Source organism: Protopterus annectens, chromosome 3.part1 (genome assembly GCF_019279795.1).
Source record: "Protopterus annectens isolate FY-2018-M chromosome 3.part1, PAN1.0, whole genome shotgun sequence".
In the NCBI taxonomy this organism is placed as follows: domain Eukaryota; kingdom Metazoa; phylum Chordata; order Ceratodontiformes; family Protopteridae; genus Protopterus; species Protopterus annectens.
Window position 1 is genome coordinate 882,532,806 of NC_056732.1, and position 23,156 is coordinate 882,555,961.

Here is a 23,156-nt window from a genome sequence, read left to right on the forward strand (position 1 = left end):
GAGGCTGTGGGTGGTGAGGATGAGAATGTTGTTGACCAACCCACAGTGAGGAGACAGAGAAGAGTGTAGAGACCCATGGTAACCTACCAGGGGCTACATGAGCTGGAGAAAGTGGAGCACTATAAGGTGGACAGGGACCTCCTACAGCAAATTGTTGAGCTGTGCCGGCCACACCTCTCACGCAGAACCCATCCCAGTGGATACCATGTATGTGTAGGCCTAAAAATACTAGCTACAGGGACCTTCCAAAGGCCAACTGGAGATATTATGGTGATCTCACAGACATCAGCATCCAGGGTACTCCACCATTTCCTGGATGCCATGTCAGCACATGCTGGTAAGCATGTATATTTCCCCAATACCCATGAGACATTGGCCAGCAATATGCATTTCTTCCACCAAATAGCAGAATACCCTGAGGTAGTGGATGCTATAGACTGCACGCACATATGCATCAAAGCACCACCTGGTGAGTGGGGTAGAGTCTACCTAAACCACAAGGGCTTCCCCTTCATCAACTGCCAGGTCATGTGCGATGCCCAGGGCATTATAATAAATGTGTGTGCTGGCTGCCCTGGAAGCTATCACTATTCCCACATCTGGCATCTGAAGCATCTGTACCAGAGATTTGCCAGTCGGGACTTCCCTTATGGTCACCTAGTGGGGGGTGCTGGTTACGCACTGGAGCCGTGGCTGATAACACCCATCAGAAATGCACACACACACGAAAAAGAACTCCATAATGAGGTACATGCACAGACCAGAGTTGTAATAGAGCATGTGTATGGGATGCTCAAGTCACCGTTCCAGTGCCTGGACACATCCAGTGGAGCCTTGCCGTACTCCCCAGCTACATGTGCTCAAATTGTCATTGAATGTGCCATGCTACACAATATGATCCTGTGGAAACAGCTGCAGTAGGGACAGCATGGGGCAAGGCCACACAGCCCCCACCATTGCAAAGGCCTGCACAGGCACAGAGTGACTCAGAGGAGGAACATCCTGAGCCTGCACCAGTAGGCATAAGGAGGCATGCTCAGTATGCCCTCGCCTTGGCAAAGAGGCAATGCATAGCACATACACTGACACAGGAGGGACCCAAGGAATGACACCACTCTCTGACTCACGCATACAGTAAAGGGATGCCAAACATGACACTACCTGTGCTCAACCATGTATAGGGAGTGTACTATGTGCATCCGACATAGGCAGACCTTCAGTACCACCCTCAATACTGGCAAACCCACAAGATAAGTCACTCTCCTTACCGATTGCTGAATAAAGTAGTATGTGTTATTACTTGCATCTATGGTATGGATGTGAGCATGCAAGGGAATTGGGTAGCTGAATGGGATGCCAGCAGATAGTAGACACCTATAGTGGCACCATGAGATCTGTAACAAATACTGGTGTCACCACAGTAGCCAGTACTATACATGGGGACAAAACCCACTGCAGGAAATGTGCTGGGCCACATGTGTGTCCATACGACTTACACATGCCAGTCAGAGAGGTTAATAAACCCAACAACAGTCTCAGCCAGCAGGACAGGTGTAGACAAACACAAACAAAGGCTGTGATAAGGCCTCTGAATTATGGCTATGGGTACCCCCCCCCCCAAGCCTAAACAGACAGACTATAGCAGGTCAGGCAGTGGGATGTTAGTTATGAAGGCTAGGAAGTCAGGAACTGATATGTAGGTCAATCAAACCTAAGAGCTGTAGTACACTGATATGCCTCTAGTCTGCATGACAGGTTAGAATACAGAATGAAAAAGAGTATCTGACATACCAGTGCAGTCATAGCAAATGTGTACAAGTGTCAGGTGTGTCCCCCAATCCTATGTAGAAATGTAGAAACAGTCAGGTGTGTCCCCCAATCCTATTTAGAAATGTAGTAACAGTCTGGTGTGCCCCCCAGTCATGATGTACACACGTTGTAACAGTCAGGTGTGCCCCCTCAATCCTAAGTAGAAATGTAGTAACATTCAGGTATGCCTCCCCAATCTTATTTAGAAATGTAGTAATGTAGTAACAGTCTGGGGTGCCCCCCAATCCAATGTACACATGTTCTAACAGTCAGGTGTGCCCCCAATCCTATATAGAAATGTAGTAACAGTCAGGTGTGCCCCCCTCCAATCCGATGTAGACATGTAGTAACATGTATGTGTAGGTATAATACCAGTGGAGCACAGATGACCTGAGGTGGCCAAGGTAGCAGGATAGATTGTAGCATTTGTACAGTATACAGATATGTTTGTGTTAGGTTGGTGTGTATTTCATACTGTGTGAGAGTAGTCAGTATGTATGCATGTTGAGGTTTGACCTGGTGGCCATTAACCACTATTGGCGATGACCGGGCCAAGTCCTCACAACTGCAGTGCCAAAGACAATTCTCCCCAGTGTAACACATGCTAGCAGTAAGCCATTGTAAATGTATGGTGGTAATATGTGTCACCAGCTGAAAGATGGACATGGCGTGACTGTTGTGCTAGATATACAAGCAGTACACAAGGAAAAGTACCCCAGACATATAGTATATAATGTGCAACTGTGAAATGGACACACCCTTTGAATTGTACATACAGGTATGCATCACATTATCTGGGCTTGTAGTAGGGAATACTGATGTCGTCTGGCAGAATACTTGCATATAACAAAGGTGATAGGACTGGTGTATTGGGAAATGGCTGATGTCCCTGCACAAACCAGCATAACTGGAATGACCCATGCATATTTGTGAGTCAGATGAAAGTAGTGTCCATAGCAGACATGCACCCAGCTCACCCAAACACCACCCACAGGTACCTCTCTGGTTGTATCCCTGCTGTTGGGAATAGGTACAATATGACCTCTACCTGTGTATGGCAATAGCGAAAGAATGTAGTATGCAGAGCAGGTGTCCCATGCAGGTGTGTCCCTAGCTGTAAGTATTACCCTGCCAGCATCTGCACCACCTGATAAATATTGATAGAAAGTATTGGCATGAACACCTAGCACACCTGCCCTGTCACTCCAGGGGAATATACTGTATGGCAGTCTAGGACTGTAGTACTGACAGAAAGCAATGGCCTGCTACAGCTGGTGTGCATCACCACCAAATGGCCTACAGGCCTCTGCCAAAGGCTTGCATCTCACCCATACTGCCAATGTATGTTATGTCATGGAAACCCAAATAACAACATAACACACTCCACATAAGCCATATGCAAGGCCTTGTGGACATACCACAGTAACATGTCTACCATGTCCCACTGCATGAACTGTGGACCAACACCAACACACAGCTGTGATGAGGTGATAACTATAGGGAAAGTATCAGAGAATGTATGCATAATGTATGGAAGTAGATAGAATAATGGGGGTGGCATGGGCAGCATGGAATGTGCAAGGTCCGACACACAGCTGTGTGCACATACTATCCCTGGCAACAAGCACAAAAATGGGTGACTACAAAGTTGCCCGTACACCACAATAAGGGTAATGCCCTGACTTATGACCCCTGCCTCTGGTTAACCTGTGTGAATCTGTACAGCTGTGAGGTATTGCCACAGCAAGATAAGGCCATACTGTCATGTTGATGGATGTACAAGTATGGGATCCCCTGCCAGCACTGTACTAAGGTGCTGAACTGGATACACAGACCCAGCAGAAAATGTTTGCAGCTCCCCCTCCAGAATGGCATAACTTTCCATGAATATGTAGGCATTTGACCACAATACTGGACACAGCTGCATTTACCCTGTATTCCCCAGGACATCACTGTGAGTAAAATTGCCCACCTGACAGTACCTGAGAACATAAAACATCACAGTGTATAACAGTACACATGTCTGAATATATCTGATAACACCAGTACCATGTAGCAGAAGCAGCACAGACACAATCACCTACAGTACACACTATCTCTTGCACAGTTTGACCAAATATTGCCAACTAATCTACAGATATCCTGCAGAAACAGTTTGTTATCTGTAGGTGTAGAACACAAAGGTCTGCACTGGAGTACAAACTACTTGGAATGCATCCACACATTCAATACAGAAGGGCATACTGGGCATGCTCACACACTTAAACAAATGAAGCCCATGTCTGCCAACAACAGTGGGCCATACATATCTTACAGTTGCAGATGTTAGTGTATACACTCCTCAGTATGCACCAGTTATGATTTGCACACACATTGGATATGAATACACACATATATACAAGGACAACACAGTATAATATGCCAAAAGTACACATACATAGATGTGTGGAAGAGAGTGACAGTGACAAAGAGCCTTCCATCATGAGGCCTGTCCCACCCAGCACACAGCCAAATGGCTACAACCACATGATGTGTAAATGCCACTCACTGTAGAAATTAGCCACTGGTATCCCTCAGCATTACAGACTATGTGGTACAAGTGCTAGCTGTGCAACATGACTGTACAAGGCAGTATTCATCTAGCAGTTGTATACACATACCTGCAGAATATAAACCTGTGTGTGCCTGAGTGTGGTGTGTCTACTTCTAGATGAATGGGTTATGGCCCATACACACACACTGCCTTCTCCATAGCCTGCTGATGTCTTTCACGTTGGAATACACCTTTGGGAAAGAAGTAGACCAGTAATCTCCGTGGCATGTCCTATAACCGCATAATGCTGTAGTGTGATAAACTAATTAGGTAGGAGTTCTAATCCCACATATGGCAACTGTGTGTGTGTTTGTGTGCGTGTGCTTCTGCTTGTGTACGGAGCAATGCTTTTTAAGCTAGTCACACTCACTACAATTCAAATACCCTACTTTGACAAGGATGCTGATGTCATTCACTGTGAAATACACCTTTGGGAAAGCCATAGACCAGTAATTTTGGTAGTGCATCATATAACTGCATAATGCTGTAGCGTGATAAACTAGTTAGGTTAGAGTTCTAACCCCAGACATGGCAACTTTGTGTGTGTGTGTGTGTGTGTGTGTGTGTGTGTGTGTGTGTGTGTGTGTGTGTGTGTGTTCCTCTGTGTAGAGAGCAATGCTTCTTAGGCTAGTCACACTCACTACAATTCAAATGACCTACTTTGGCAAGGCTGCTGATGTCATTCACTTCGAAATACACCTTTGGGAAAGCAGTAGCCCAGTAATCTCCATGGTGCATCCCATAACAGTGTAGTGCTGTAATGTGACATAGTACTTTGGTAGGGGTTATATTCCCGCACATGGCAAGTGTGGGTGTTTGTGTTTATGTTTCTTTGTCTGTGTAGGGTTCAATGCTTTTGAGGCCATTCACAGTCACTACAACCTGCATTGCCCTACTTTGTGGCAAGTCTGCTGATGTCATTCTCAGTGAAATACACCTTTAGGGAAAGAGTAGCCCAGTAATTTCTGTGGTGGGTCCTATAACAGAGTAATGCTGTAGTATAATATTGTACTTTGGTAGGGGTTCTATTCCCACACTTGGCAAGTGTGGATGTTTGTGTGTGTGTTTCTTTGTCAGTGTAAGAAGCAATGCTTTTTAGGTTACACACACCCACTACAATTCAATTGCCCTACTTTGGCAAGCCTGCTGATGTCATTCAATGTGAAATACACCTTTAGGAAAAAAATAGTCCAGTAATCTCCATGGCTCTTCCTATAAGTGCATAATGTAGTGTGATAAACTAGTTAGGTAGGGAATTCTAATCTCAGACATGGTAACTGTGTGTGTGTGTGTGTGTGTGTGTGTGTGTGTGTGTGTGTGTGTGTGTGTGTGTGTGTGTATGTGTGAGTGTGAGTGTGTGTGTGTGTGTGTGTGTGTGTGTGTGTGTGTGTGTGTGTGTGTGTGTGTGTGTGTGTGTGTGTCTGAGTAGGGAACAATGCTTTTTAGGCTAGTCAAACTCATTACAATTCAAATGACCTACTTTGACAAGATTGCTGATGTCATTCACTTTGAAATACACCTTTGGGAAATTAGTAGTCCAGTAATCTCTGTGGTGCGTCCTATAACAACGTAATGCTGTAGTGTGATAAAGTACTTTGATAAAGATTCTATTCCCACACATGGCAAGTGTGGATGTTTGTGTGTGTGTGCTTCTTTGCATGTGTAGGGTACAATGCTTTTAAGTCCATTCACAGTCACAACAACCTCCATTGACCTCATTTGGCAAGTCTGCTGATGTCATTCCCAGTGAAATACATGTTTGGGGAAGGAGTATTCCAGTAATCTCCATGGCACATCCTATAACTGTGTAATGCTGTAGTGTAATATACTAGTTAGGTATGAGTTCTAATCCCAGACATGGCAAGTGTATGTGTGTGTCTGTGTTTGCCATTTACATCCTGTGTGAAGATGAGTGTGTAACAATTGGACTCACTGTGAAGCAGGTTTTGGAATTTTCTTATGTGGTGACCCTGGTATATGTCACAATGTCCACCTTACAAGGATAACAGATGTGAAATAGCCGAGAGGCTGGGGTGCCAATCCATACCCCTACACATGACATCAAGACCTGGTGAACAAAGTTAGCAACCCTTGTATTACCCAGAGAATACTCTCAACCCATGTCTCATACACAAACACAATGGCTTAGGCAACATCCACTGTGTTGGTAGTAACCTGCATATTGCCACAGATAGTAACGATGGTGTGATTGCAGTGGATCACAGAGGGCATGACACCCTGTCCATCTGTACAATAGGCACATACATGCAGACAGTGCACCTTCACTATGTTCCCCACTAGATGTCTGCAACACCAGTGGTGCCATCAAATGTGACCCACAAAGGACATACCATGCCATAAACACATGCCAGTATGTACAGATGCCACTGACACAAGGGAATACCTGTATCATGCTATCAATGTAGGTGCAGGGTCAACCTGCTGTCCATTACCAGTTCCCACCACATGAAGCCAGGACTGGAACACCTGAGAAGATAACAATCCGTGTACACAACATGGGCCACACACCCCAAGTACAATTCCACATGCCACTGTACATGCATGTGGGATGTGTGCACATCCCAGACAGCATCCATGTCATGGACTAAAGAACACATACATGGCAAGCATTGCACAGCAATGGCCACACACAATAGTTACCCAGGTGACTGGATGGTGAATACAATACCCACCTGTGTGAGCCAATCCAGGCACTACATGCCTGAGCCACACTGCAGACCATTGTCATGTGGCCTGCTGCCAAGGTATACCCTTCACCTAGCCTTGTATAGCCTTCTGGCACAGTCAACCACTGCACACCCATGAAGCAATGCATGCATGCATGTCAGTACTGGCACCCTGTGCCTGTTTGTGGAGAATGGTGCTTTCAACCACATTCACACTCATTACAACTCCCATTGGCATACTGAAGCATTCTGTCTGATGTCAGACACCTTCACATACTCTTTGCCAATATAACCTCCAGATAGCCCCTGTGGTGCATGTGATACCTGCACATTACTGTATTGTTGCAAACTAACTAGTTAGGAAGTGTATTCCTGACCCTACTAAGTGTGTCAATATGTGAGTCCCTGAGAGAGTGTGGCTGTGTTGACGCTGACACCTGTTCATGAGGACAGGCCCGTGTACTACACCTACTGTATCACTACCATATCTCTGTTGCAGATGTTACTCACCATCACATATATGTTTGGACAGCTCCTCAACATGTAAGCTATGTGACACATACAATAACAGCATAGACATGTTATAGCGATATACAGTCAGTCAGGGGTTTGAAACCCTGTACTGGTAGGTGTTTGACACAAACATGGTTAGGTTTTACTCTACCACCCCCTCCCTGACGTACTTTGTCTCTGTCTGTCTCTCTCACTCCCTCTCTGGTGGATATGGAGAACTACACCTGCTTTGCTTAGGCAGCAGCTTGTGTTTTGCAAGTGATGCTCAAGATCAGCTGATAGCCTCTGCATGAATTGCACCCCTACTCTAGCTAATTGCATGTGGAACAGCTGTGGTAGCATTCCCATAGCCAATTGCATGGAAACACACTCCAATATCTAGGAATATCATGTTGGTGTTGGGCCTTTTCATTCACTGTGAGCAGGACCTAGATCTGATGTTTGGCAAACAGCCTCACAGATGGATTTGGGATTTATTTCTAACAACATACACTGTGGAAACAGGCCAACACACAGGAGGGGGATGTGCCTGACATGACTACAGCATGTAAGTGTTGCTATTCTGCATTTGGAGTAATGTCAGTTTAACATGGTGTGTGTGGATATGGCTGGTCCACATGTTTTAATACCTATCATGACAGTGCTATGTTTTTGAGGAAACCCCCATCTGTAGGGTCATCAGCACTGCAGAAGCATAGTGTGAGGATTGCAGTCAGTACATGGTGACAGCCATGAGAGTTACTGAATTCATATCCCTCATAGGACATATGTCACAACAAACCCTGGTATGGCAGTAAATGTATGAGCAAGTTAAACAAAAAAAATAAACTGATGAAAAAACTAAAGCGTTGACGAGACAGGATCCCTTAGAATTCAGTTGAACACAATTTATTTATTAAAAACAAGCGTTTTCGCTCCTGCTAATGCAGAAGCTTCATCAGAAAAACAGGAAAAAAAGTGCCAAAGTTCCCAAGTTTTAAATCCTCTCAGGGATCATGATGTCACTTCCTTGGGAACACAATTCTGAATTTAATCAGGCATAAAATGTAAACAAGCAAATATGCCCATAACCAATACCATCAGTTTTAAAAACAAGATAAAAAATTCTACAACCAGTAGATCTGAACCAATAAGACCTAAAAGCCAGCACTTAAAAAATCTATTTAAAATTAAGTAAAGACAATAAATGAAGTTTTCAAATACGTACTTAGTGTTAAGCCTAATGTATTCTTTCCAAGGGCTTTAAAATTGTATTAAGTGTATGTTAGAGTGGCAAATTTTACTTGATGCATTCTCTGAACCCGGGTTAAATGAGTCCTGTAACATTACTTCTATCTTAAAGTATAGAAGCTATTTGAGATAGGTTATTGCATTAATTTATATGTGTATTTGGAGGGTGTGTTATACACTCCCTTTGAAAGCATGCTAGTTTTTTGTTTAACATACACTTAATACAATTTTAAAGCCCTTGGAAAGAGTACATTAGGCTTAACACTAAGTACGTATTTGAAAACTTCCTTTATTGTCTTTACTTAATTTTAAATAGATTTTTTAAGTGCTGGCTTTTAGGTCTTATTGGTTCAGATCTACTGGTTGTAGAATTTTTGATCTTGTTTTTAAAAATGATGGTATTGGTTATGGGCATATTTGCTTGTTTACATTTTATGCCTGATTAAATTCAGAATTGTGTTCCCAAGGAAGTGACATCATGATACCTGAGAGGCTTTAAAACTTGGGAACTTTGGCGCTTTTTTTCCTTGTTTTTCCTGTTTTTCTGATGAAGCTTCTGCATTAGCAGGAGCGAAAACGCTTGTTTTTAATAAATAAATTGCGTTCAACTGAATTCTAAGGGATCCTGTCTCATCAACGCTTTAGTTTTTTCATCAGTAAATGTATGAGGATATCACAGCAACATGCCAATATTAGGGCTGTGTTCATAGCTCCAGCCACAAGTCTATCACTCTTTGCACATATGTCCTGCAGTAAGAGGTGCATATGTCCTGCACACCTTTATTGACTGACATCATACCTGATAACAAGCCAGTCAGAAATCAGACTACTAGGCATGTTATGTATAGTAGGGGTTGTTTCTGAGGACATAGCTTGGCCATTCTGTGGTTGTGTGTACAGTACTGGGGTCTGTGTACCTAAGGTGATTGTCAACAGTAAGTGTACTGCACATACGTACCTTGGGTTGTGCACAGACTGTGGTAGATGCTATTGTTATTGGTCCTGTTCTATCTGATGTGACATGCTGCTCCAGTGACTGGTACCCTATTGGCTCACATGTCTGTAGGGCCAGACACACACGTATCCCATACCACAGATAGCCATCGGACCACACAGTGCTATGACCCAGTGTATGTAGGGTCAATGTGTAAGTGGCACATATGAGGATGGTATTTATCAGACAGTCCATATAGTGTCATATTAAGTGTGCATACGAAATGTGGTTGTGACTGTGTTTACATTGGTTGTGGGTGTGCACTTTCACACAGGTGTCTGCTACTCTGTGCTGTGACATGCCTGTAGAGCCCACTATAATCGCAGGTACATGTGTAGTCCCCCATACAAAATGTAGTCCAGTGTTGTGGCAGTCTGCCTGTAGTTTGCACAGTGCATTGTGACATGCCTAGCAGCTTTGTGTAATTACCCAGTGTGCTTATATGTCCAGTTATTTGCAAGACATACTGCTGCCAGGCCACCATAATTGTTGTGTATTTCTGACAAAGCAGTGGGATTCTGTACAGATGTATGTCACTAACTACTGAGTAGTATGTGGCCATGTGACCCCTGCACAATCAGGTGTTATGTGTCAGGACAGACTGGTGTGTGTGCATGCAAAAACTGTGTGGGCATATGTAGTCCAGTATTTACATGATATACCCATTTATATGGCTATTAACATCCACATTGGGAGGCGTGGTCCACATGTCTCGCATGAAGGGGATATGTGTACACCTCTGGACTGACCACAGAGTGCCAGACTGTCCACATATATTGGTCATATCTGTGCTGTAGTCTACAGGATCATTACTGTACGATCAGTGGTACTGTACTATGATGTCCTTAGGATGTCTGTCAGTAGCCAGTGGCACACATGTTAAAAGCAGATGTGATCTCCCACACACAACATGTCTGTTAAGACAATCCCTATTACAGTAGCAACAGTCTACATATATACCTGCAATACATACCTGACATCCTCTTACACTAAGAGGTTGGGACTATTGGGGTTGAGATGGGACTCCACTCCATGTACTGGACATATGGTGAACATATATGTATATATATATATTTCTCCATATATCTGTATAGATATATGGACATATACATATCGACATACATAGATGTATATATATATATATATATATATATATATATATATATATATATATATGAAGAAAAATGTGAACCCACGCTTTTTGATGGAACAGTGTTGGCAAAATAAGTCACTCCAAAATAACTGCCATGTTGCAAGTAAAATATATCCAAGTGTCACACCATTCGATAATGTAGCAGCAAATAACAGCAAAAGGTAAAATGTAGAAATTTATTAACACGTTAGCGCTTTCACGGAATATCTGCTTCCTCAGACGTATTATTTTTTTGAAATACGTCTGAGGAAGCGGATATTCCGTGAAAGCAACATGGCAGTTATTTTGGAGTGACTTATTTTGCCAACACTGTTCCATCGAAAACCGTGGGTTCACATTTTTCTTCATTTTTTGCCAAGCGGTAGAGGTTTTGTTTTTTATATATATATATATATATATATATATATATATATATATATATATATATATATATATATATAGATATATAAACACTCAAATATATACATATACACAGCAAAATATTTCTGCACATATACAGATATACATATGCACATATACTTATGGATATCTACATATATATTGACAGTAATAGGTATATCAGAATAGATATGTATGCACATATAGTTATAGATATCTACATATATATCTACATAAATAGGCATATCTGTACACATAGGATGTGCAGAAATATATATATATATATATATATATATATATATATATATATATATATATATATATGTGTATATACAAAGAGAGCTACACATGGCCATATATATGATGCACTATACAGATGTGTATACAGACATATGTATGAATATACATGTGTATGTACATGTAGACATATATCAACATATGTATATGTATATATCCATTTTCCTGTCATGTAAAAATCACAGTTGTGTATACCTTCTCAGATGTATCTCACCGTATGTATCTGATATGTGTACATTATGATAAAACATGTGTGATGCAACAATCATATTAATACCAAGTACTACACAATTGTGGAAGTAAAGGCAATTGTTCAATACTAATCAATATGTGTATTGACAGATATATTGGAAAAAGAACAGTTGTCTTCACAGTCGTCCTGGTGTAGTGGTTAAGTGCTGTGACTGTAGTATGCAGGGTCTTGGGTTCACGACCTGCAAGGGCTGTTCATTTTGTTGCTGAGCAGAATAAGGCCTGTCAGATACAGAGTGATTCAGGCAGTTTTGAGCAGCTTTAAGCACATTTGCCTGGGCTTGCACAAAGCTAAGAGGTGCTAAGCTACGGGTAAACGTACGGGTGCTTACACAGTGTAGGCTTCACTTACCAGTGCGCAAATCAGCTTAGCTGTCATATTGGAGCAATGTTGATACCTGCTAAGCATGGCTTAGCCCTGGTAACCAGTTCTCACCACCCAGTCCGATAACATAGCAGAGTAATGACATCTGCAATAAAGTGTATGTAATGCCATGTACAATACATTCACCTATGCGCTGTCATTACAGTAGCAAGGGATGTGGGTGTCATTGCTGGGACACACAAGTATATGAGGCCTGTACAGCACTGTTATCCATGTGAATGTGTTACATACAGGGGTAGTAGCTCAGGGTACATGCTGTAACACTGGCATGTAATGTATCATGGTGGTAGTACTGTTGACAGTGCTTTCCCAGCTAAAAGTAGAGTGCTAAATGTAGTAGTGACAACAGGCACACCTGCAGGCATAGCTGGACTCTGATGCCTCCCTGTTGTGTCACTGGTGTGTGAGCTTTGTCAAAGTATATAGCCCCTATTGGATAATGATCCGACATGTGGAATGTAACTGCAAACTACCGTCTGTACAGCACATGTTAGTGAGGGCATCCAGCATGTAGTTATGGCATACATATTGTTGTCAAGTGTCTATCTGTCAACACATTCATCCTCCTGCATAGCTACTTGCCAAGCTGATGCCTGTTAGTCCCAGTACAGATGAGCAGATGGCAGGTATCCAGCTGGGATTTGTACAGGTAACCTATGCTTGATTGACACTGACATGTCTGCCCAGCTGTGTAAGAACTGGCACATATAGGAGAAAAACCCTGTATGTGCCACATGCCGCTGGTACCTCCACTACACTACCACAGTCAACAGAACATGCTTGGGTACAGGTCTCCATCACAGACACTAGCTATGTGTTGTAATACATGTTGCATACATGTCATCCTGATCACCTCAGTGGCCATATGCAGGAGGCACCCAGAGGATTAGCTGATGCATGTCACTCTCACCCTGAGGGTCACCACAGTGGTGTCTGTCGACAGATTGCCTGCTGCCACATGGCAGGTGGCAGGATACCATTGTACACACATCCCCTACACAACCCATCTCTCCATGGACAATAGCTAGGTACACAGCTATGACCACCTGCAGCAATGCAACCCAGTACTGACACATGTATATGTATGCATTACTGAGGATAGCAGTGTATGTGTGTTAGTACACATGTACTTGGGAATTCCATGAGGGTCTTCACAACCACCACAACACCCATTGCCATAGTCAGTTGTGGCTGCTGCTGTATGGGACATTACAGGTACCCTGTTATGCTCCTCTCTTTACCGGCTACATTAGCCTTGCAGTACCAGCACAACAGTGTTGTACAAATGGGTCGATAGGCATGGGATACCCATTGAGTTCTGGCAAGTGTGTGTATGTGTGCATGTCCATATATCTGTAAGGTACAGCATTCCGAGGCCACATACTCCTATTGCAATACCCATTTCCACACAGTAGTACAGATAGTGTTGTTGCTGCTCATTGGTGAGGCATGACAATGCAATACCCTACTATGCCTGTGGCATGTGCATTAGATGCATATCCCTGTAGTGCCACTGTTGGGATATACAATAGGTTGTATCGTAGTGGTGGGCAATGTGTGATAGTGGGGATGTCAGAGTGTTATCATGGATTTCAGGGAGTACAATATCCACTGGGGGATGTGGGTGCTGTGTACACTGTCATTACACCAAGGTACATCTGGTAACATTATGGAGACCACAATCAACCAGTGTTACTAACAGCTATAATGCATCATTGCTGAATGGCTACACTACCTGAAATGAATGCATTAAACTTTACTCCTGACAACATGTCACACTGCAGTACTTTGGTACACTGTAGTACAGTCACTGTGTGCATAAGAACCATATTAGCCTGTCCATGCATTGATGTTATGGATGACTGGGATGGGGCACAGGTATCATCATATGCACAGGGTGTGTTGTTGGTTTGCCAGAGACCGAGGGTAGGCCATACATTTGACACCATGTGTGTGGGTGAGGAGTGTAATGAGGTGAAATGGGCATGGTGATGTGGTGTGTATAGGTAAGAGGTTGCCCTAGGTGTGTTCATATAGTGTGTGGGTATGCATTCATACAGTTCTGCCATGTGGCTGCCCTACACAGGTATTTATGGACAGCTGCAGATCATACCTGGCAGGGTGTGCAGTTCACTGCCTCCGGCCATGGACACGTGGACTGTGCATGCCAGTGGATCCATGGGCATGTCCAGGTACAGGCCTTGATGTGCTACTCTCCCCTGATTATGACAGATGTCTGCTGGAACCAGGTCCCTCCTGGGACTGGCCAGGACCACAGGCTTGTGGCCTGCTGTGGTGTGGTGTGGACAGCACCCCCGCCTGCAGTGCCAGGGCTGGTACTGCCACTGCGGGATGACCTTGGTGTCCTAGCACGTCCACGTTGACTGCCAGCTGTTGGTGTTCATGGCCTACATCCACGCAGCCTTCATCACACACCCACCACATGTTCAAGCATGGACAAACCATGGTCGATGAGGCCCATCATCTCACCAAGCCATACTTCCATGAGCTCGGTATAAGCACAGATGGCACCAGACTATTCATGGAAGTTGTCACTTGCAGATGTGAGAGCAGTCCTCTGCACCCTCAGGCCCTATCTAGTGTAATGCTCCATACGTGCCTGCACTACCATTACAGCCTGAAACATGCATCTGGTGGTACCAGTTGTGGCGCGTCTGCCAGGGGCATGATGACCAGCGGCCCTACCATGAGCACCCTGGGGCATCTGTCTATGTGGTGCCCTCCCAGACATCTGGCTATGCATGTGGTGACCATACACAATAGGCATGGTTACTACACTCTCCTGTGCACTGCCACCAACTGCCGGGTTGTCGGTCACATCTCTGCTGAATGCAATATTAAGGGTATACCTGGTGTCTATCTTCTCTCCCAATGCATGTTCCATGTACAGAACTTATTATACTATCAGCTGTCCTGTGATTATATACATGACAAGTATTCCTGGTGTGTCGTGTCAGTCCATGTCCATCTAATGCACGATCCCAAAGAGAAGTACTGCTGTATGAACAACCCCACAATCACACGTGTGCATACATGGGCACCCACACAAATGCACACACATGCACACACGCATCCTATATGCATCAACCTCCCTCCACTTCACCAGAGTGACCCTACAGACAAAATAACCAACCACCGACACACACACACATACACACACACACATACAGGTGAGGTTGTACAAAGATAGTACACACAGTCCTCCTACTACCCATCTGTCAACATGCATAACATATGATACACAACAGCATGCAGTGTAGCTATAGTCAATCAATGCTAGCAACAGTATATGTGTGTGATGCATGTGCTGTGTTAGTAGGTAATGCACCCTCCCCACCTTCAGCCTTTTTGCAGATGCTTGCCAAGTAAGGTCTACACATGTGTCAGTTTGTAGTGTCCCATACACTGAACACCACGTGTTACAGCTTAGTCCCAGTTAATAATGTGGACCAGACTAATATGTTATGCCATAGTGTAAATTTATGATAGTTGCCATTGTACTAATGGTATATACACTGCTGTTGCACTGTATATGGGTGATGTTTCACACATGTCCCTACTGGAGGCCATGTCTCCCACCATTATGTTACTCCCTGTGGACAAATTCCACAATGACAGGATGTTAATTTTATATTGCAGGTGTCTGACATACCCTTCCAATACCCCATCATGGTCATCACTGTGATGTCATGCATTTAACAGCAACAATACGTGCACATGTACAGCATGCATTCTGAGTAGGTGTGTTAAATGTGTGCATGGAATACACCATAGCCATAACATGCCCGGTGTATTGGTAAGCATCAACATGAACCATACTCACCAGCTACAAGCATCTGCCTTGGTGGTATACTGGAGGGACCTACATAAGAGGGTGAGAGATGCAAAGTCTGTGGCCACACCTGTGGCATTGATACAGGGTGGGTGCAGCATTAAAGTACATCAACAGTACATGTCCACAATTCTACCACGTATGCACATCTGTTTATTACTACTATGCAGCAACAAACTATATATATATATATATATATGATGTGTCAGATATCCTTGATCTACCTGTACAGATCTGGATGCATATGCAACAGTGGTCTACTGATGTGCCCTGTGGCCTTATCTGCACGTGTCTCAGTCAGCGTGTGGGAAGCACCCACCTCCACAATGGTATCTGGCAATTGTTGGCTGTGCAGATGGGCAGTTGCCAAGAGGCTGGCGAGGAGATCCTCAACACATGACAGGGGCAGATGGATGGCATGGCCCCTCACCCTGTGGCAAGGTGATTCCCCCTGGACTGCAGCGGCATGCCAATGGGCATTGCAAAGCAGGTCAGAACAATGATGCTGGACCTGCTCATAACTGCGGTTGTGCAGTCTGACATCATTGACCCGGTGGACTAGGTTGTTCCACAGGGTGATCCACTCCTGCTGCTCATGGGTGGCCCGGTCAAACAGGACAGGTTAGTGCTGGATTAGATAGCATGTTTAGGGCATATTTACCAGCAGAACCACCTCTCCAAGCTCATCTGTCCATGTTACCAGGCTACATCACATGTGGGACCCATCCTGGGGCCTCCTCATGTACTGGTCCACCACTACCTTCAGGTGGAACCACCTCAGGGGATGTTGTCCCCCCTGGGGGCACACATAGACATGATCCTTTCCCCCAAGGTCAGGTCCAGGTTCCATAGCGGACTCCACAGACTCATGTGGGATGTGTTACATTACCTTGAGGCACCCAGTACACATTCACAGGATCAACATGCTCCTTCTGCTCAGCCTCCATGCTAGGCACCTTCAGGACATGGACTGCTGTTGTGAGTAGCAGTGGGTGGCAGGCTTGTTCCCATTGTGTCCATATTGGGGCCAATGGGACTTCCACAACACAGACCACACAGACCATCCAGGGTGTTTACCCACCAGATGTGTCATATACCACCCCTGCAGGCTGTCCTCCATATCTACCAACCTAGAGCACCTCCACAATTATACCTGCCATACTTTCCCATATTCCCATTCCCTACTTCTCAGACAAGGGCAATGTGTTCCCATCAAGGGGGTCACATGTGACATACCCGCCCATGTTGCACACACTGTCAGCTGTACATATCTGAGTGTATTGATATGTGTGCTGTACCCTTGCTCATAGCATGCAGCACTGTGATGGTAATATAGGGGACATGTATTTGCATACGTGTGTGTGTGTGTGTGTGTGTGTGTGTGTGTGTGTGTGTGTGTGTGTGTGTGTGTGTGTGTGTGTGTGTGTGTGTGTGTGTGTGTATGTGTGTGTGTGTGTGTGTGTGTGTGTGTGTGTGTGCGTGTGTATGTGTGTGTATGTGTGTGTTTGTATATATGTAGTCATGTGCATATATATATATATATATATATATATATATGTGTGTGTGTGTGTGTGTGTGTGTGTGTGTGTGTGTGTGTGTGTGTGTGTGTGTGTGTGTGTGTGTGTGTGTGTGTGTGTGTGTGTGTGTGTAGATATATATGATGCATATATGTGTTTATATATATGTCTACATATGGGTATCTGTATATCTGTGGACATACATGTATGTACATATCTTTACTTACCTTTGGAGGCAAAGACTCATAAGTTACGTGTTTATATTATAATCATCACAGCATGACTGTCATCCTTCCCGTTTCCCCCATAACATTTTTTTTTTTTTCACACAATCCCTTTTTGCACACAGTCCCTTTTTGCACACAATCCCCTTTTTTGCACATAATCCCTTTTTGCACACAATCCCTTTTAGTATGCACATGGCACCACAAGTCTATTACTGTCTGACTAATTTACCTTATGTAACTGCAATTGTAATGTTAATGAAAATGCACACAGCACCCTGCTTGTTCACACTTTACTATTTGAAAGGAACTGTTGTTAATTTAAATGGCGTGCTAGAACTAATGTATATAAAGGAAGTGAAAATGGTTGCTCATACTTATGAAACATGTCTTTCTAAAGAAGTCTTGATAATAAATAAGACGAAAGCACTAAAGTTCTACAAGAGTTGTTGGTGTGATTTACTATTTTTTGAATGCTTTTATTGTCACAAAGTTCATTTCTTAGTTAAAATTTCTTCTCTTCGTTCAATTTTTTTGAGTGCGGTTAATTTTAGTTGTATATATTTATTTATATATATATATATATATATATATATATATATATATATATATATGTGTGTGTACACATGTACACATATACTTATCTATATATGTGGTACATTCAGACATTCAGACATCGGGTCCACAATCTCAAACCTTCTTCCTGCACAGCTGCACTGTTCTGCCTAGCTACAACACAGACAGGTGCAACATATAGACACAGCCTAACATTAGGTGGGTATATGTAGGGCCAGATTGCAGGTAACCCTATTACACACCTATGGCATTTCTGTATACTACAATACAGGTTAACCTGAGTGTCCTGCAAGTTGTGGGCTGTAGAACCCACATGTCCATCATTATGGCATTACTTCCACCACCAGCTATTGGCCATAGTAATAGACATGCTTTCCATTACACAACACACACTATGATGGCTTACATTGTATCAGTCAGTGCTGCTCTGCACAGCTGACAGGTATGGCCCACTACCCACAGAGAAAGAATCTATTATCATTATCAGTTGTTCAGCTGAACATCATTACAACACCTGATGGCACATATAAATCATTCCACATTATCTATCCCATTATTATGGACCAAGTACTACATTCAGTTACATGCATATATACTTCACATACCTGTTGTGGGAATGAGATCTGTTCTGGAAAGTGTCCTTGTTAGGATTCTTATTTGCTCTCCTTTGGCTTGGCCTTTAGCCTGCCTTCTTTATTATTTTGTTTGTTTTTTGTTTGTTTCCCTTTCAATTTCACTTTCATTCACACTCTCTCCTTCTCTCTCTCTCTTTCTTCAGTAAATGTATTGAGCTGCTTTAAATAGCTTGCAGCATGGCTTTTGTAGGTGAAGTACATGATCAGGTGATGGCTTCTGCACCAATCAGTGTCCTCCATTTGCTACCTGCATGCAGCATACTGTGTAGTACTTCCAATTACCACTGTCATGGTAACCCACTACTATAAATCCCTACATCATGTGGGCGTGGTCCCTTTACCTTTCCTGTATGGTGGACATCCTTCCTGTGTGTGGGCAGCAGTGTTGCAGACAGCAGGTAGCAATACCTCTTACAAGAGAACTTGCACACTCAGGCCAGCTACATAATTGTATGAGGTTCCAGAACTACCGACAGAGTGTGAGTAGTGTTGTTGTATGCATTGTATAGCACCAGTGTTACAGGGTTTGTGTACACATACTAGTTTAACATGGAATGCAGTCTATCTGCATAGCTCTCAACTGTGGGCCTATCCACTTGATGGCCAGAGGTGTGCCTGTTATGTTTTGTCTGCCCACTACACAGGTCTTGTGTCAGATATGTCACTGGCAGTGTGTGAGTTGAGTGCTATCAGTACATGGCTACATCCATTTGTGTTTCTAACTTCATATTCCTGACTAAGGGTGTGTTGCAGACTATCCTGTAACACCAGTGACTTGCTTTGTGTATGACAACACTATTTCACATATGGGCCTGTGTTCCAGCCTCTTTCCTCCACCTACATACCAGGCTTTGTCCATATGACATGCTGTCAGGGTTATGTAGTGGCCTGTGAGTATGTCATGCTGCCATTCATGCCATCATTCCACTGATGTTGTAGCCCCCACACATATTGTGGTGTTGGATCCATGTATGTGTGGGCTTCAGCTACACAATACATGTATGCCCTTATGCAGTCCAAAGGCCAGTGTATGTAACAGTGGTATGTGGCCCTGTCAGTCTATGGGGAGATGCACCATAACTAACCTATGCTGTTACAACATGTGGGGGTATCAGGGGTAAGCTGCCTTAAGGTATCTGGATATACATTGCCATACAATTCCCCTTGGGTAAATTCAGGCCTACTGCTTCTTGCCATACAGACTATTCTGTTTGTCAGTGTGATTGTGACGGTTTCAGTTATGGCTTTTTATGTAACAGATACATCCCATTGTGTCAGCTGATGTATTTACCCCCTAGGGATTGTGTACAGAGTGTAGCTAGAGGCTGCTGGACTATACATCTGCATTACTGTTGATTGATTATTATCCTGTGGTACAGTCTGTCTTTACTGTTGTACTACATGAAGGCCTTTGCCTGGACAGCAACATATGTAATCTTTTCCAGAATACTGTATTAACTTATCTGTTTGATAGTTGCATTCGTCTGTTCATATGTATTTCAGAGTCTAAACAGCTATATTTCATGGCATATACAACTGTAATAGTACACAAATAAGCTTTTCCATGTAGGCAAACCTGTGTGTGGTGTTACATCCTTTGACCTCTCTATGGGTATATGTTGCAGGCAACAGTTGTCATTTGTATGGGTGGCTCATACAGTGTCCAGCTGTTAAGCTGGCAACTGTAGGTATAGTGGCTGTTCCGTATTGTGTGCACCCTCTGCATATTTATCTTCCTATACATATCTGTGTGTGTGTGTGTGTATGTGTAGTTACATATATATGTATATATATATATATATATATATATATATATATATATATATATATATATATATATGTGTGTGTGTGTGTGTGTGTGTGTGTGTATCTGCATATATGTGTCCATGTATATCTATTTTAGGAATGTTGATTGCTTCCACATTGTATATTCCCCATGGTAGCCAGACTGTACTGCATGATATGTTACTGATAGCCTGACATCATACAGGTGGGATGAAGTACCGTTAACATCTTGTGCCCATGTTGTGCCCAAAGACCTCTAAAATCACTCTGTCTTCTTCCTTTCTTATTCCCTCCCTTCTCTATGGTTCACCTCTCCTAACTAATATTCAGTCCTCTCTTAAGAAACAACGTTCCTCTTGCTACAACAAAATCGCCAAGTTCGCCAATGGCCACAGGTCATCCACCCATCACTGTTCCTCTCTCCAAAAACTACATTGGCTTGAACTTCTACATCAGCTCAATTACATTCAGCTTACCCTAGCCCATAAGCTCATTAACAACCCCTCTCTTTGTCCCTCCCTGTCTTCTGCTTTTAAGTTTCACTTACCTGATAGAGTCTTAAGGTCAAACAATCAAAACCTATTAGAAATACTCAAACCAAAATGCCTCCCAGGCAAAAACCTACTATCCTTTAACATAGCTCGTCTTTGGAACTCACTCCCACCTTCCATTCGTACCATCTCTAATCTTTATACGTTCAAAAAATCTCTTCATACTCATCTTACATCCCAATGGGAATGCTCTTGTTCCCATCCATCATAAAAATATGGAACCCTTCATCCTTCATCCTTCATCCTCCATTCATTCACTTCCTACTCAACAAAGCCTATATACTTATTACTTTCTTCAAATCTAACCACACTATACAACAATATAATCCTACCTCTTTAAAGCCCTAACACACCTCTCATTTATTGTACTTTATTTAATATATCGCATTTTTGAATGTACCTCAAATGCATAAGCAATGACTATTCTCTTTTACATTGTATAAGTAGCTTAGCTCTATTATTTTCACCTTGTCTGTTAGTTTGCATATTCTGTATGTTTGTTCTTTTTTGGAGCTTTTCTCCCCAGGACTCCATTGAAAACGGGTTCTTTTAGGCCCAATGGACTATCCTGGTAAACCAACTGCAAATAAATAAATAAAATAAATAAATGTTGTATCAGGTCCTGGGTATGGGATTTGCAACAGCTGGTATTGTATTGCAGGTCAGATGTGTTTGGCTGTGGGGGGTATCTATACATACAAGATGTATGCTGCTTTGAGACCCCTCACCCCCATTAATAGTGCATCTGGTCATATATGTTTTTGTTATGTTCTCTTTTATATCTATAGATATATATCTGTATATACATACATATATATACATATATATATATATATATATATATATATATATATATATATATATATATATATATATATATATATATATATATATATATATATATATATACATATATATGTAGACAACATATATATCTATAGATGTATGCATATGTGTATGTGTATATATATATATATATATATATATATATATATATATATATATATATATATATATATATATATATATATATATACATATATAGATATGTGTATATCTATTTAGATATAAATATATATACACACACACACACACACACACATACATGTACATGTTTAAATACATTTCCTGTACTGTTGAATGACTGTGCTGGATGTTATGTTTGTGAAAACATCAGGATTATGTATATCTGACATGGCTATTTGGTAAATTACTTTGGCTATGGGGTGCACGGTCCTTGGTTTGAGCTTTGCCGAGGATGTTTATTTTGTTGCTGGGCAGAACAAGGGCCGTTGGATCCAGAGTGATTAAGGCACTTTTAAGCAGTTGTAAGCAGGTTTGCATGTGTTTGCGCAGAGGTAATCACTGCTAACTTCTGGTTACAGTTTCTTATAATGATTTAGCTTTTAAATTGCTTAGCCTGTGTAGGCATTGCTTACCCCTGCACAAACAGGCTTAAAACCACTTACTGCTGTTTTGTTTTTAGGTGAGAGTGGGATGTTGGGAGTGATATATATATTTGGGGAGGTAGGCTGGGTAGGTTAAAAGACAAGACAAACAAGATGCATACAAGGGTGGTGTATGACACATTTGGGTGGTAAACACCTTGATGGGGAGGGGTGTTGGGAAATCAAAAGCCCATGAGCCCTTTAGTGGAAACAGTGGAACTGAGGTCCCCATCCATGGGCAGTCACCATTGACCTTCACAGCCCCGAAGGTGGCTG